The following is a 16,593-nucleotide window of genomic DNA, read 5'->3' as shown; positions in this document are numbered from 1 at the left end:
GTAAGTGAGACAAATATGTATTTGTATATTTGTGTGAACTGACTCTTTAAGTGTGTTTATTTGTTTGTATTGATATTTTGGTATCATAGTTCTTATGAAGGGACCCCCTGCCCCCCCCCCCTTTTGCTGCCCCTCTCCCTCACCCCACCACCATTAGAGAGAGAGACAGAGACAGAAACAGAAACAGAGAGAGAGAGAGAGAGAGAGAGAGAGAGGCTGACTCCCACCATTCACACCGGAGCAGAAGGGGAGAGAGAGGCTGTCAGAGCTCAGATAGTCTCCACAACTTGTTCATATGTGACCGTCAGCCGAGGGAGTGAAATAAGCATTTACACGGAGAGTTACAGATGCCGTTAATCCGGTGACCGGTGACCGGAATGGAGATATAGGAGCCGGCGATGAGAAGTTGTTTTATTCGGGTGGTCGAGTGAGCGCTGCAGGAACAGAAACTCATGGTAGGTTTTTTTTTTTTTTTTTTTCTCTATTTCACACACACACACAGATTTCTCTGCGATGTTTATCCTCATGCATTATGATTTATGTTCATGCTTTTTATTTTTTTAATTATTTTTATTTTTTGGGTTTATTGCGATATGTTTGTGTTTTGGGGGATTTCATCAGTACCGAGCCGGTGAAGTTCAGTGCAGAAATGGAAAAGTTTTTTTTTTTTTTTTTTGTGGAAGAGGTGGAGTGGAGGGGGGTTTGATTTTGACTGTGTGTGCCCTGTATACAACCGGAGACATCGCCAATATAACGGGCTCCTTTCAGCGGAGAGAATGAATGGCTCACTATGTATTCTAATAAGTCCAGAGTTGACTCAGTTTGCTTCTGGGTTTGAAGTGGGAGAAAAAGAGCTGCTGATTTTTTTTTTTTTTTTTTTTTGGGGGGGGGGGGAATTAACACATGTCGTGGAAGATTATCGGGGGAAATAATATCAATATAGGGAAAACATAATCTCTCTCTATCTCTCTCTCTGTGTGTGCTTTTTATTCTAAGAATCTGGCTATTTTGGCCACGTTTTTCTTTGTGATCGTGCAGGAATATTTAGGTTTCCATTCATCAGATGCGTTGTCAGGCTCGTCTACCGTGAGAGCCAAAACAAAAGGATCTCCAGCTGACCAATGAGCGCAAGGCAGGGGTGTGGGGGGGGGGGGGGGGAAGCCTCAGGAGGGGTCGGGATGGTCCTCTCTTCTCTTTGTCCTACCTGAGACATGAAAACAGACCACATAGGCGAGGCAAAAAAATAATAATTGACTGCTGGCCAGATGGATCACCATGTGTACCAAGAAGAGAGAGAGAGAGAAAAACGTTTTAGGTGCTTGGTTGCACACACACACACACACACACACACAGATGCACCTCATATATAGATCCTACACAGATCATTAGAGGTGATGAAGTATAGAGTGTCCAGGATCTGAGGAGCAATCAGAAGCACCTGCTAATTAGGTCACCCAACAACATCCCTAATTGACTCCTACTGTACATTTATAACATGAATTCTCTCGACCCAGACTAATTTAAATGCATCACAAGACAGAAATGTCTACAACATGAGCTAGACGCCGTTTGCAATATGGATTCATGTGAGGGGTTGATAAGTTCTGGTTAATGGTTAAGACGTGCCCCTCAGGGTGCATCACATCACGTTAACCTCTTCCCCCACTTCCCCTCATTACTTTTTCGAGTTACACAAGTAAATGTGCAGAGAAACACAAGGGGTTTTAACTACTGTACTTGAGCTTCCAATTTACGCACATTGTGGCTGATTGCCGGCACATTATAGCCAGGAGGGTTGTATAAAAAGTGAATACTGAATTGGAAGGAAAAGCAGGAAGATGGGATGTGAATGCAAAAGTTGTCAAGAGGAGTGGGGCTGGAGCAGTTCATTGATTAGTCTAATTTAAATGTTTAAGTCTAGCAAATGTGATGATAAACTGAATATTTAACTGGAGAAAACAAGCAATTCGAAGATCACCTTGAGATGTGGCCTTTTCATAGACTAAACTAATAATCTGTTATACTATAACATACAAAAACAATAATGAAAATAATAATTACTTGCTGTTCCAAAGAGCACTCACAGTTTAAAATCATACATTTCATAATGAAGAGTGTGTAGCAGTTTGCTTACAAGGTGACACAGTGTGTGTGTGGGAAGCTGAGACGTAGGCGTCGCAAAATGTGTTGGGGTATTCTCTCTTTTCTCGCTGCAATACATTATTATACAGCGAGTGGGATGGATGATTAGAATGATTTAAATGCCACCACTGGCAGCCATTCTATTTTGTTCTCCCCTCGCAGATTTCAGTGGAGTGACTGAAGCACTTTGATTAATTACTCGGTCCGAAATAAGTTGAGCTGTAATATATCCGGCTGATCGTTCTTGATTTAGATGCGGCGTTAACTCCGGGCTGATGAAGTATTCATTCAAAAAGAACTTAAAGTAAAGAAACGATGAATCACGCTGCCACACGTCGTCAAAAGGGCTTTGTGCAACATAATAAAGAGCATGCAAAAAGAGACAAATGATGAATGAATAATGGGATACGTACTGTATGTCATAACTCTTCTATCAATTATGAAAAAGCAAGATGTTAGTCTTTCAACCAGACTCTGATTACATGCAAATGTGACCACAGCAGGAAATGCAGCTTTTAGGTTGAATTTTTCCATCAATGGTTTTCATTTGATTTTCCAGTGATGCATCTGTCACTAACAGACCAGCTGTAGATTAATTATATTGAAATCTTTGGATTTCTAAAGAGGAGGGAATTCAATTGGAATGTCTGAGGGATCCTTGGGGGAATTCAATTTAGATGGCCTTTTTAAAAAGCCACTTCATCATGCAAACTGGGGAGAATGTGGAAGCAAACACGAACAAGCATGTTGCCCTTTTCACGTTCGCCGAGGTCATTGACACCGACAGTGATAAAACATATCCTCGTGTCTGCACAAATGAAGAACAACAGACTGGATTAGTTTGAGTCCAGAAGATGAAACAAGTGTATTTTTTTGTAGTTCTTAGGGGTGCTTCTGGGAATCAGCTGGCAATATTTGACCTTCTTGTTCCTTTGTTGTTACAGTATTGTGTCTTTGTGTAATTTGCAAAAAAAAAACATGCAGAGTGAATTTTGTACATCGGAGCGGCTTTTTTGCCATTTGTGGATCCAAATAAACACTTTCCTGTGAATCGTACTGCCATCCTGCATTTACTGTCACACACATTTAACACGCTGTTGCTCTTGTTTATTCGTACAGTTCTAATTTTCAAAAAGGAAAAGGAAATGTGCCTGTTCAGGAAATAGATTCATATTTTCTCAAAGCTCTTGGCTGTGTTATGATTCATAAAAGATAACTAGATATCTGAAGCGATGATAAACACTGTGCTGCCCGACTTGCTGCCAACTTCCTTTTGCTCCACTTTGTCTTTTGTGAGAGCGCATGCTTGTCTGGGACATTTTGCACCAGACGGAGCATTTGACCGTCCCATAGCCTCAGTGTCTCATCCCCAAAACCACTGACCAGTCCTTTAGATGCCCTGTGTTTCCTCGTTTCCTCGGTGACTCACACATTCTGGCCTTGCTCTGATAACTCCGACATCTATTCCCCCCCCCCTCCCTTTTTCTGTTGGATACATCTCCTTTTTCAGCCTGAGAGCCTAAAGCAGTATTCTGTGTTTCTCCAATGAAGCATTTGACCTCCCTTTTAGGGGTCTTTTATTTCAGTCACTGCTACAGGAAGGTTAGTGTCAAGTATGCATCTGGGGCCACAGTGAGCCGGTCGACGGGGCTCCTCTGGGGCAAAGGGCACACAGACTGTCCATATGGACCCTCAGCCATGCGTATGAAGGCACCATTAACACATAACAGGGTCAGCTGACTGTCCTTCAAATGTGATGTACTCTAAAAGGTTTGTCCATTTGCAAATATTGCAACACTTTTTCAAGAAAAGGTTTGAATAGAGGACCAACTACTGTGTTCTTATTGAACCAGAGCATCATCTGGCAGTCTGACTGAGGTAAATTGTTACATTGCATAAGCTACTAGCAATTTTACGGTTACGCAGTATATGTCTAGGGCTTTTATTGTGTAAAGGTAAGAATGAAAGGAGCTGATCTGGCCCTAGTCAACGTTGGAAGGAATAATTTAGTTTCGCACTCTCGCAGTGTGAAAGCACAGACAAACCAACCTTGTTCCGAAAAAAAATCTGCCACTTCGTTTGCTACGTAATTTCATGATTGTGTGATAAGAAATAATGACAAAAAAAGTTCAAAAAATGATATTGACATGCAAATTAGGAATGCAAGATATATATCAATTCCATCAATTATTGGCCGATTATCGGACATTTATATCACTATTTATTTTTCCAATAATTAAATTATAGCAGATTACTCAAAGCCAAATGGATTGAGTTCTTGCGGTAGGAAACACCGTTGAAACACAGTCAGGTTCACGGGAACAGAAACACACTTAAGTCCCGGCCTTTATGTATCTCATGCTCAATGTTTTTGCCCTGACACCGGACACTTTGAGAATTGGCCTTTCCTAATACTTTTGTTCTACCGACCACATTTTGATTCTAAAACACACATTCATAAATCGTAACTCTCTGTAGAATTGCTGTTTGAATTTGGGCATGTTTCGAAAATTGAGTCTCCGCAGTCTTCCAGTGCTTGATTAGCAACAAGTTTGTCATATCCTATTAACCGTTATAGTCATTTATTACCAAAAAAATGCCAAACATTCATTGGTTCCAGCTTCTCCAATGTGAGGGGTTGCTTTGGCTTTGGGAAATTGTGATCATTATTTTATCGACAGACCAATCAATGAGAAAATAAAAGTTGTTTGCGCCCCTATTAAAGACTAAGCATTGATGGTTAACCAACTGAACACTGCACATCCCTCCTCATCAGTATGCAGATTGAGTTTTTGCATCAACATAAACAAACCGACTGTCAGATGCTGTTTTGTTCGGCGTGTCTATTTAAGGTTAAGTCCTGTGCCGCACAGCAGCCGATCAAAACACGTCGGGCTCGTAAAGATGCCATCTTTAGCTTCACTCCTGTCACCAGTAACCCTTTGTTGCATAAATGTTTCATAGACAGCCTGCTGTTTCTGTAAGCTCGCATCTCAGTGACAGCGGGCTCCAGTTTTAGACTGGATGATTTGTAGGGGAGACCATATCCGGCTGTCTTCCGACTGTGCTCAAGTGCAGAAGTTGGACTTTGAAAATAATGGTGCATGCAGGAGCCCGATGATGGATGGATCAACCAATGAAGTTATGTTATGTATTCCTGATGAGAGCATTGGATCGGCGGGCAGGATTTATGTGGCTGTGAAGGAGCAACCACTCCGGAAAGATGCTGTCTGACTTAAGCAGCGGTCCGAGGCTATTTGTCATCGTGATTGATGAGCTTCCAGTGATTAAGCTAACATGCTGACAGACATTAATCTGCTTTATCTCGTGAATGACGTGCACAGAAGTTGTTTTTGTTGCTGTGTTATTGGCTCTAGTAAACAAGGAGGGATTTGGCAGCATCTTGCATGCTTCAATCTTGTCTTGTCATAGACTCTAAGGTCTCTTTAAAAGTCATTTTAAGTGGTCTTACTGGAAGTATTTGAGACATTTCTAAGTCAGATGAATCACTTTCTCACAGAAATATCTGCCTGTAAACTCAAACAGCATATGCTTTATGGACACATTTAGATGCAAACATGTTACATTTTCAACTCCCCATGTTGAAACCAATCAGCTGTGATTGGTTTCTATGTGGAGTTGCAATTAAAAAAGATAAAAATTATCACACATGAAGAAATAAACAACACTTTTTCATACTGTATATGAATAAATAATTGCAACAAATGGTGAGAAAAAGCATGTGACTTTTCTCATGTGTGTGACTTACATTTCTGTAGGACACTTTTATGCCAAAAAACACGAGATACTGCGTAGGACTTTGAGGTGCCAAGAAGAAGGTAAATCTGGCATCCCAGAGTTGCTGTGTGCCGCTGCCAAGTTGAGGGGTCATTGCTTGTATTAATGACGCATGGGAAACTAAACTGGCTTTTATGTCCCTCACCATCTGTGCCCAGTTGTGCTGTATAGATGGAGTATGGCGAATGAGAACAGCCCCTTTTTTTTGCAGCTGGTAGATTGACTTATGGGACTGTGTGGTGTGGGGGTATTATTACTTATGCTGAGAAATTGTGTTTATAATTATGTAAAATTAACCTGTTCACTAATGGTCTTCTCTCTTTATTATTAGCAATGAAATTGGTGGGAAAAAATAAGAATAGTTAAGCTTATTTACTTTTGTTTTTTCCCTGAATTTGCTAGAAAAAAAAACCATGTTTTTCTTTTTTTAGAGGAACGGGTTTTGAGGCGCACCTCCTGGGGAGATGCAGGAGAGTTTAGGAGAGGGCACGGAGGGAGAGACGTGAGGTTCAGTATAAATATGCTGCTTGAGGTAAAGGGCAATTACTTTAAAACTCTTAGCGCCCAATTGCTGCAATTTGCGTCCAAATCCATATTCCTTCTTTGTCATAACTCAGTCAAATCTTTACAAACAGTCCCGTCAGATTTTGACAACCCCCAATTAAAACTGATATTCACTCCCACATTCCCCAAAGGTGTTTCCCGCAACAAGACGATTCAAACTAATGGACGACGGTTGGGATAGACGGTCTAGGCATCAAAAGCGTAATTTGAATTCCTACCAACAGTCAAAGTTAGTGTCTTTCAGCTTTCAGACATTCATCTTTCCCAAACCATAACCAAGTAGTTTTAATTGGTGGTAGGTCAGTAAACACTCATATTTGGTTTTGTAACGATAGACGTGTTGGTAAATAAGGGATGTTTAACTCACAAAAGCGTCTGATACGAAAAAAAGAAAAAATGGTGGAAACAAGAGGCAAATTAGATGTTGATTAGGCACCAAAGTCCTCAACCAACGTTACGTTTAAGACAAAATAAATAATTAAATTACAGAGAGCATCCAGATTTCTGTGTAATTGATTCAAACAGCATTGAGAAACAATAATTCTGTTTTTGAAATCTATATTTTCGCTGCCCTTTGGTCATGATGCTGTCATGTGTTGCCATGGGATCCCTCAGGTTAGCAGGAAGACCCAGTATTAGTGGTTGTGTTTGTAGAGAGTATCTGTCTTCCAGATGACCCTCTAATAGGCCTAAACACAGACCTGTGGGGACATCAACAATATATAGCGCCGGGGAGAGATGTGTTCATTTTCCAATTACCTTAGGCAACTCCTTTTAAATGGGCTACTGTGAAACCTTTCAATACCACGGCCATTTCTCACTGCTTTTTTTAATGACCTACAAACCATTGAGAATGTTCCTGCTAATTTCATGGCATCACTGAACAGCAGACAACTTCAGTTTAGTTGATGATTGTGAGTGCATGCAGCAGCGGCCCCGGGCGAATTTAACCACAGCAAGAGGCGACATATTAACTAGCACAGACTGGTAAACAAAAAAACTTGCACCTTGCCACCTAGCTGCAAGTCTGTCTGAGTTCAAAGGTCAACATTGAGTTCTGTTTACCAGACAGCTTCATAATGTCCAGCAGAAGCGTCAGACGCACCTGCAGGGCTGTTTTCGAATTTTTAAGACCTTTTAGGCACCGAGGAGGCACACTTCCGACCTGGACCCGGGTCACAGGGAATATGTAGAATTTTCATCGCTGCAGCTATCATTTCGTTGGATTATCCCTGCCAAGTTCATTTGGAGCTGGAGTTCTATATCTGTGCAGGCAGCTGCTGCCAGTTTGAACCTTTTGGCAAATCAGAGAATGTTTTACACTTTGCAAGATGGATGTGCTGTTGTAGTTAGAACATCTATCACCCTCCCTCCATTTATCAGGACGTGGCAAAGCAGGTAGAGTTGTGATTAAACTGTTTTTTTGTTTTTTTTTGTTGCTACAATCTACTTCCAGAGCATACTGAACAGGTTGCATATGTGTTATTGTGATTTATGCTAAACCTCACACTCAAATAACAGTGCCAGGGAGAGGTGGAACATATTGGCAACCTTAAAAAAGATTAATCCTCCCTATTAAAAGAGGAGCCCTCTTTATGCTCACCCTTCATTTGGAGAATTAACCTGCCTGCCTGTCCGTTAAGCCTGGAGAATTTGTCCCAAGCCTTCATTATTGTAGAGTCGCATGTATAATGTAGCAGGGAGAAGATAAAGCACAGCATCTTATAAGTTGAAAAATCCACGGGCCAAGTTAATATTATGGATCCACCGGGATGCCCTCGAGTAGCCTCCCTAAAACTCTCTGCATCAGGCCCGCTACCGAGTGTCGGAGCGGTAAGCCAGCCGCCTCTGTAATGGCCTACGTTTTGTTAATTCACATGTTTTATTGGCAGTCATAGGCTAACGCTCAATCCGTGCACATATCCCATATCTGGCAGGAGGCTCAGCGCGGTTGAGAGATGACGCTAACTAGGTGTGAAACCCTTCTGCTCAGGATTACTATACTTTTCCTGCAGAACCTTAAGGAAGCAGGGAATTAGAAACGAAACAGGAAGGTGCTCTGACAACATCACAGGTGCTTCTTTTCATTATCACACATAGTCACATTTTGATGTTGCATACATCCATGTTGTGTCTTCATAAAAAATAAAAAAAGCTGAATTTCTCTGTTGGCACCGAGTTACTTCTGGAATCCTCACAACTGCAGGATTTGACAAAGATTGTGGTTTGTTTCTTGGGAGATACTCCAAGTTTTTCCTCCAGCTTTAGTCATGAGTAAACACATTTATTTGATATTGAGAAAGAAAAGCAGAGGAGCAGCTCAACTGGAAAGAAGGTTTTGCTCAAGCCTCATTTGATTTAACGAATGAACTCCTCTTAGTTACTTGGCCATCCAGCCCTTATTGGCTTCAGTTTATATGAGTCCAGGGTACCGTCATCATCATCATCTTCTGTCTGCTGGGCTCAATATATCTGTCCACTGAGAGCAATGAATTATAAACACAAAACATCCCAAGTGTCCCCTTCATTCTTATTAATGCAAGCAACATTAGTCGATGATAAATGAAAAGACTAAAAAACACCTCTACATATTACCAATTCATCGCACGACCATTGTGTTAACCCAAAGCATCACATGTAGTAGTCACACGTACTCCGGAGCATTTCATGTAATCACACCGTTGAATGCTAACAAGCTGTAAACTGTTTGCTAATTATCCGTAAGTGTGATCGATTTAAAACAATTAACTTATGATTTAATTTAACTTCCCAAGATTGAGCTCCTGAATAATAAGTCACCTCTGGGAATAATGACAGCACTGTCAGGTGAAAACCTCCTATCTCCACTGATTACTTTCATTTCTTCATATAATGGATTATCTTCCTCTTTGTGTTTGGAAAAAACCTTTGCAAAACCTTCTGAAAACCAATCAGAAGAACTCAAAACGGCTAAAAAGTTTTCCACAAGTTTCTTAATGTGTTAAACAGTGGTTTCTAACCTGGGTGTCAGGAACACCAGTGGGCTGCCAGATAAATATAAGGGGTCGCAAAATGGAAAAAGAAAATACAAGCAGAAACAAAATTAGATGAAAATTAGATATTTTTTTCCAGAAACAGTGACTCATGTTTATGTTTTTGGCCACTGTTTTGTTCTCGGCTTCCGATGGGAACACACATTCAGAGCACTTGGATCTATGTTTCCAAATTCTCAACTCTATTGGCTCTCATAATAGCCCCTTTGAGTTTACCGAAGTACATACTTTATTTAGATGTTGCACAGATGTTCCATAAAGGCACATTTCAGTGGCGGTTTACCAACTTGAAGCGTAATGTGATTCCACGGAATAGAGTAGTGTTCACAGATGTGTCCTACAAATGTCAGGAGTGTCAATGGGCAACAACATGTGGATGGAAAAGTACCCTATAACTGCAATATTGTTTTTAAAATGGTAAATATAGCCTTGAAAGTCCTAGCCACAACATTTTTGCTTCTTTTTATACAAGTGTTACAGTTTTCCCCCCTAAATTGTAAGCCGATTTGGATCGGAGCCATTTATGCTGCACTGTGGGTTCAGAGGCATTCCACTGGAAACAGTAAACATTCCCATTGGATTAATTACAAACTGCTTTTCCCCCCAGCTCTGTCTGCTTCTTGTCAAAAAGGAAGATTAACAGTAGACTGAACTTTGGTCCACATGTGGAGAGACTGCCTGTCGTGTCTCATAAAGAGAGTCAGCAGGTGCAGGTGTTGGTAGAGTGTTGAACAAATGAGAAGATGCTCGTCCGGAAGGAAGAAGTCAGATAAGGTAAAAGGGACAAATTCTAGCATCAATAGTTTTGTCTGAATTATTCTTGATTGACACTTTCAATTAAGAAGTGACATTTTCCCTTGTTAGTTGGACTGTTTGTGGGAAGCTTTGTTTTTTAGCCACCTTCTAGGAAAACGGCTCTCTCAGTTGTTAATGGTGCTGGATATAAATATTTCAGGCTGCCACCCACATTATTGGCAATTTAAAACACGAGATATGGACCTTAAGGGGATGAAAAAAAACCAATAGCACATATTTCACAAATCTCAATAACATCCAGTCCTCCCACGCAACACTGAGCGGCCATGAATCTAAGTGATATTTCACGACTTCAAGTTCACTTTGTCTTTTTATACCCACAACTTACTCTCTATAAGTGTCCTCTGTCAGTAAGCATTATATAACTCTGTCTCTCCTATGTCTTGTTTCCAACCCACATCTCAAAACCTCAGCCATACAGATTAATATTTCACAAACAAAGATTATGATGAAAAAAAAAACATCGGACTGCTGGCACTGAAGGTTAGACAAAAGATAAAATGGAGAAACTGAATAAAAGTGACTAGAGGATCACTGTTTGAAAGATCTTATACCGAAAAAAATCTCCAACGGTAGCAGGAAGAATATGGGAATACACACAAGGATGTATACATTTTCTGAAGTTAGATAATAAGTTACAGACACATCACATCCAAGTTCGTCCTGATACATTATTCATTGGAAGCTGCCGTGCGAACACAGCACTGCTTTGCATATGCCCCTCAAACTTGAAGCTCCTTTTCATTCTCACAAGAAAACCCTTGATTGTTTATTGTGTTGGAAAACGCAGTTCTTCAAATGAAATTATGATTGTTTATTCATAATTTGATGTAAAGTGGGCTCCCATCCCAGATAAGACACATGACCTTTCACCTTTCCTCTAATCTCTACATTAGTATTTTAAGTCCTAATTTAGCCTCATTGTAAGAGTTCTGTGTAGAGACCAGAGCACCCCATGCGCTTCTGACATATCCATTACCGCAATCAATAATTTAAGTAGCTGCCATTGTTTTCTGCACTTTTTTAATGACACCATCATAAGCACTTATCCACCTCAGAAGGAGCCTAGGCTGTGGGAGGCTGCTACTGAAATTAAAATAATGAATAAAAGATAAGACGGAGGGAAAAAGTGCTGAACTGGGACTCCGCCTGAGATCCCAGCTGAGCAGCAGTTATGAATCCAGGGCAGAGGCCACATTTCTCACCACCCTCCTCCGCAGTGAAAGTGTCCAAAAGGCTGCGTGGATAATTTGACCCGGCGGCTCCTCGATGGGGTCAGGGTCAGGTCCTCTGGTGTCCTGGGGGAGGGGGGGGGCTGCCTGACTTCCTGGAGATTAGATTTTGATCTTTGCTCAACAGTGTGTGTGATCTGACGGAATGTGATGGATGACTGCTCCCCCGGGGGTAATATGACGAATGAAACCACTCGGAGCCACGGTGAATACTGATCTTCTCTCTCTTGCTTGTGTTACATGGTTGTGATTTACATGATGAGATTGGGCCGCGGCCCCTGGGATGGGGGGCTGAAGAAGGAAGTGGCATATATGACAGGACATTGGGCTCCTGGTCTCTCTATTATCTGCGGGCTTCGTGGTGCATTGTAGCCCAATGCAATCCTATTTCCAGATGTTTCTCTTGTACTCCCAAGCTATTGTAAAGAGTAATTTCACACCTCGGCAGCTCGCTTTGGTTCTTGCTTCATTTACTCGCACCAACGATGCCTTTTCCAATTGATTTCATTTATTTAAATAGAATCTCGATAGTTAAGGCTCATCATTTTCATGCATTTATCACAAGCATTTATTTTGATGATTAAAATGGGATTAAAAAAAAGAATCAATAATACAAAAACCTGGGTGAAAATCCAACACACCAGAGTTTAACCCTTTCCTGTGCGCTCTGCCTGCAAAATCAGCTGCCCAATTGCAATTTTTCACCATTGTTCTGTTACTCAAAACTATTTTGAGATGTCCTCATCATAAGAGGACCTCGTTTACTGTAAAGTTCTGTGATTTGTATCTTTTTGCAGCAGGAAACATAACTTTTGGTTGTGTGGGTGACATAGCATGATATCATTTTTGAGATTTTTTGGACTCTGCCAATCCTGTACTGGATTCCGATTGCCTCTAGTTTCTTATGCAAACCGAACATTTCCTAATGTAGCTGCTTCAGATTAAAAGCATTCAACTTCCTAAACACACAGTGACTTTTACTGTGAAGCAGCAACAGGAAACACAATGTACTTAGCACTGACTGCGACCCTTCATCAAAAAAGTGTCTTCAATACAAGATAATGGTCTTATTCTAAAATTTTTCATAAGCAAATATTTTTTTAAATATAAGAAGCAGCTACAGCAAGCAGTTAGATAAAGGATTTTACTGCGCCCAGATTGTTTGGTTGCACTCTAAACAGATATACCAGGTGCTTTCTTTGCTGAAAATATGTGAAAAGAATAACTCATACACATGACACCTATCCACAGTTTATGGAGAGAGCTCTTGTCCCTTTAAGATCCCCCCTGCAAATTAAAATAGCCTTGACACTGGAGGAGGCAATGTCAGTGTCATCAGCAGCTATTTATCACCAGCCCCCTTTAACCAATCACAGGATTGCTTCAGTGTCACATGTCAGGCTCAGTCTCATGGCTGTACCAGCCTTTGCAGTGGCCTCATGCTGAACTTTAATTATCGTGAGTGGCCTGGTGGGAAAACATCTTCCTCCGGCTGTCACAGCGATGACACCCTCTTTGTTCTTTCCTTCCGCCTGCTCCTATCACACTCTCGCCCGACGGTACTTCCTGTGTTTATGGTGGACGTCAACCAAAATCCACTTCCTGTCCCTTCCGAAATGTTAAGGCGGTCATGGTGGAGAGGATGAGCGATTGTTTTCTCAGAAGAGACCGCACATTAAATGCATGTTTACACCCCTTCAGCTAGTACTGGCTTTTTACAGTCAGCTCATTAGCTATTTGTGTAAAAACAGCATCTGAGAGTCTGCAGGCAGTACAGATATTCTGCTTACCGTATGAAGTCATTAGCAGTCTACTCGATTCTTCAGGTTTTTTTTGCATATATGCTTTGGAGGATCTGTAAGTGGTCATAAAGGGGAAATTGCTCTGCAGACGGGCTTGTTCCTGAATGACAAACTGCTTCTTCAGTATTACAGTGGACGGTTGAAATCAGCTTGGTGAGAGTAGGTCGAGAGTACTCCTGGGCAGCTTCACTCAAGGACTCTGTGGACAGAATGTACTGTTCTGTTCTCAAGGTCTCCCAAGTCTTTTCATCACCGCGCTTTCAGTCCACGTCAGTTTGTGCTCATGTTTATATTCCTACACACTTTGAATGTAACTAAACTGGAGAGGTTGCTTAATTTGTCAGTTTTCTCTCTATGTGGTTTTGAAGGCAAGCTAGCAGCAGATTGTTGTTTATGCTTTTGCATAATTCACTTGTATTAATCTGTTTTTCCTTCTGTCACACATAGAGTCTATAGAAAACATTTCCATGTTTCTGTCAATATGGGGAGGAAGTGGCATTGTAACACTCACTTCACACACCTGCACGAGGAATCAGGGATAATCACCGCCTGGCACGATAACACATTTTATTAAATCAGTATATAATCCTGATAAACAATACTATAAATGTAGGGAAAACGCTGCTGTTTACACTGGCATTATGGTATCTTAAATGATGGGTGACATTCTTAAACAAACAAGCATGCAAACACAACCGCCAATATCCAGGTCAGCAAAAATGATCAAGGTCATGTCCATATATCGTACAATGAATCAACAACGTAAAAAAAATAATTGAGGCCATGTCCAGATATTGTACGATAAATCATAGAAATGATTGAGGTCATGTCTATATATTGTATGATAAGTTAATATAGTATTACTGTGTCAGGCCTATCAGTCATTACATCACCTCATAATATCTGTATCATACATATCTTCACTCCAATCACATCTTGATTTCCTCCACCATTCATGAATCCCTGATTTAATTTGTGATTACAAATTGGGTATCCAGTAAAATGTCTTAAACCATTTCTCAATAACTCTTCGTTGTAACATTGGTCAGGCTTGCTTGAACTTACTGCAGATAAGTGAAATGTACCTACAGATAAGTAAAGTTTAAGCTGTCATTCTATGTTAACATCAAAGAATAAAAAAATATCCTCTGACATATGTCTTCTGGTCATGAAAAATGTCTTAGAGAGTGTCTTCAACAGTTCCCTGCACCATTTATCAAAGAGAAACAAGCAGGAAACAAGCTTTTGTGCTGCTAGATTGTGAAAAATAGTAACCTCCTCCATCATCTTTTTTTGCTTGCTTGTCTTTATTCCATTATATATTATCATAATCTTGATGGCCAAATCTTTACAGGTTTCTTTTCTAAAAAGCAGATAGTGGAGGGAAAACATGAGGAGCTTCTACTCATGACTTTTAAAACTGTGAGCCCCTCATAAGGAAAAATTAATTCATGACTAATAAAGACATTAAAATACCATTTCTGAGGAAAAACAATCATTCATATTTTTGGCCTAAAAGTTGAATAACTGCATAAGTCACTTAGGGTACTTTAAAAATGTTATTCCAAGAAAAAATGCAAAAAGAAACAAACCTTAATACTATACTCAACATGGTAAGTCTGAGTTCCCTCTTCTATAAAGCCCGTTGGATGCTTCATGTCCAGTTTGGACCTTTGACCAGTAAGTTTTAAGTTGCACATAACCAATCAATTAGTTTGAATTGAATGTAAATACAGTGGTTATTTCATTAACAATGTGAATGATGACATGCATATTGAAATTGCCCAGAATTACTTTTAACTTCTATAGGTTTGCATGCTAATAAATACTTTATTACCCATCTATAAAGCCAAAACATACAACTTACTTACAATAAACCATTATTAGAGATGGCAACCAGTTTCTCTTACAAGCCGTGCTCATCTTCTATGGGAAAAATGTTCAAAAGCATACTTTTTTACTATTATTTGAAGGTACGGAAGCAGAAAAGGTAGATGATGCAAACTTGTGTCCTCTCTGTCCACTGCCCTCTGGCCATATTTCTGTTTTAGTTAAGCCGTTTCATCATATTTGACGGACAGGAGCAACGTATTTGCTTTATGAATAGAGCAGAACTGTCAACCTGCCAGTCGCCCACTGCTACAGTTAGGTGTCTGATTGATTTAGATGCAAGTTCCCTTGAGGTTGACAGTCTCTCGTCAATGACACGATCTCTTTTTCCTCTTTCACGCCAACTTTTCTTTACCTCACTCTCTCCATCTTTTACCCTCATTCCCTCTTCTTCCTTCCCCCCTATTTTAAATAGCCCTGAGCACAAGCACCTCATTGACTTCATCCTTGATGAAGGACACAGACAGTCAATAAATGCTAATGGTATGACGACTACAGATGAGCGCATATGTTCATCGATGGCAAACAGTGGGCTTGTTACGAAAGTGCAATCCTCAAAATGTCATTCCTACTTTTAGCGCTTTGATTACACAGTGTAGTGTGCATCTCTGTGATGGAACAGGGCATCTGACCTTCAGTAATTACATTTCGGTTAAAAGCAAACCTCTTAGTTTCCTTTTTGGAGCTTTTAATCACTTTGGTAAATTTGAGTTGGTTGAAATGGGACCCCACGCCATTACAGACTATTTTAAAGAACAAAAAGAACATGACCACTTCTTGTTGTGGTGAACATTTATCCAAAACAAGCCCTGATACACCATCTCTGACATGCAAACTTTAATTATAGTAGATATTGTAATTCAAAACCCATTACTCTCACTAATATATATACACAGTTATATATTTGTATTTATTCATTAATGTTTTTGAGAAAGGGCTAAACACAATCCTGCTCAAGAAAAACAGGTTCATTTCCTGGCTAAAATCAAGAAAACACATCAGTATCTGACTGTGGTTCGAGCTTCTTCCACTGAAGCCGTCATTCTACAGCTGGAAGTCAGTCTTTTCAGAGCGTTGCTTGTTTATTCTCCACCTGTCTCCCGGAGAGACAGTTGCTGTGGGGTGACGCTGAGGGCCCAGCTGGAGGTAAATGACATTGCTTGAGCGGGTAGGCAGGCGCTCTCCAGCCATCCTCTCATCAACTCTGCCGCGAGCTCCGTGAATACAGAGTCGTGCGAAAGGGTGTGGGCGGTGGGGTGGTGGTGGTGGTGGCGGGCAGACAATATCAGCGGCCGTGAGGAGGAGCGATGACTCACT

At 40.6% G+C, this 16,593-nt stretch overlaps 1 protein-coding gene across 2 annotated transcripts in view; it reads left to right on the top strand.

The window, feature by feature from the left end:
* The first annotated feature begins 221 nt into the window (after positions 1 to 221).
* The window catches only part of LOC129091147 (carbohydrate sulfotransferase 15-like), a 31,155-nt gene continuing 14,783 nt past the window's right edge, over positions 222 to 16,593 (top strand). The window contains exon 1 of one of the 2 annotated variants that reach the window (XM_054598655.1): positions 222 to 455. The gene's annotated coding sequence lies outside the window, so the exon portion shown is untranslated. Of the gene's footprint in view, positions 456 to 7,628; positions 7,903 to 16,593 lie in introns of those variants that run through there. The other variant, XM_054598656.1, reaches the window with a different exon arrangement.

The sequence above is a fragment of the Anoplopoma fimbria genome, chromosome 5, assembly GCF_027596085.1.
Source record: "Anoplopoma fimbria isolate UVic2021 breed Golden Eagle Sablefish chromosome 5, Afim_UVic_2022, whole genome shotgun sequence".
Taxonomy (NCBI): Eukaryota; Metazoa; Chordata; class Actinopteri; order Perciformes; family Anoplopomatidae; genus Anoplopoma; species Anoplopoma fimbria.
The sequence above is the reverse complement of the archived record's forward strand: the minus strand, read 5'-3'. Positions and strand labels throughout refer to the sequence as shown.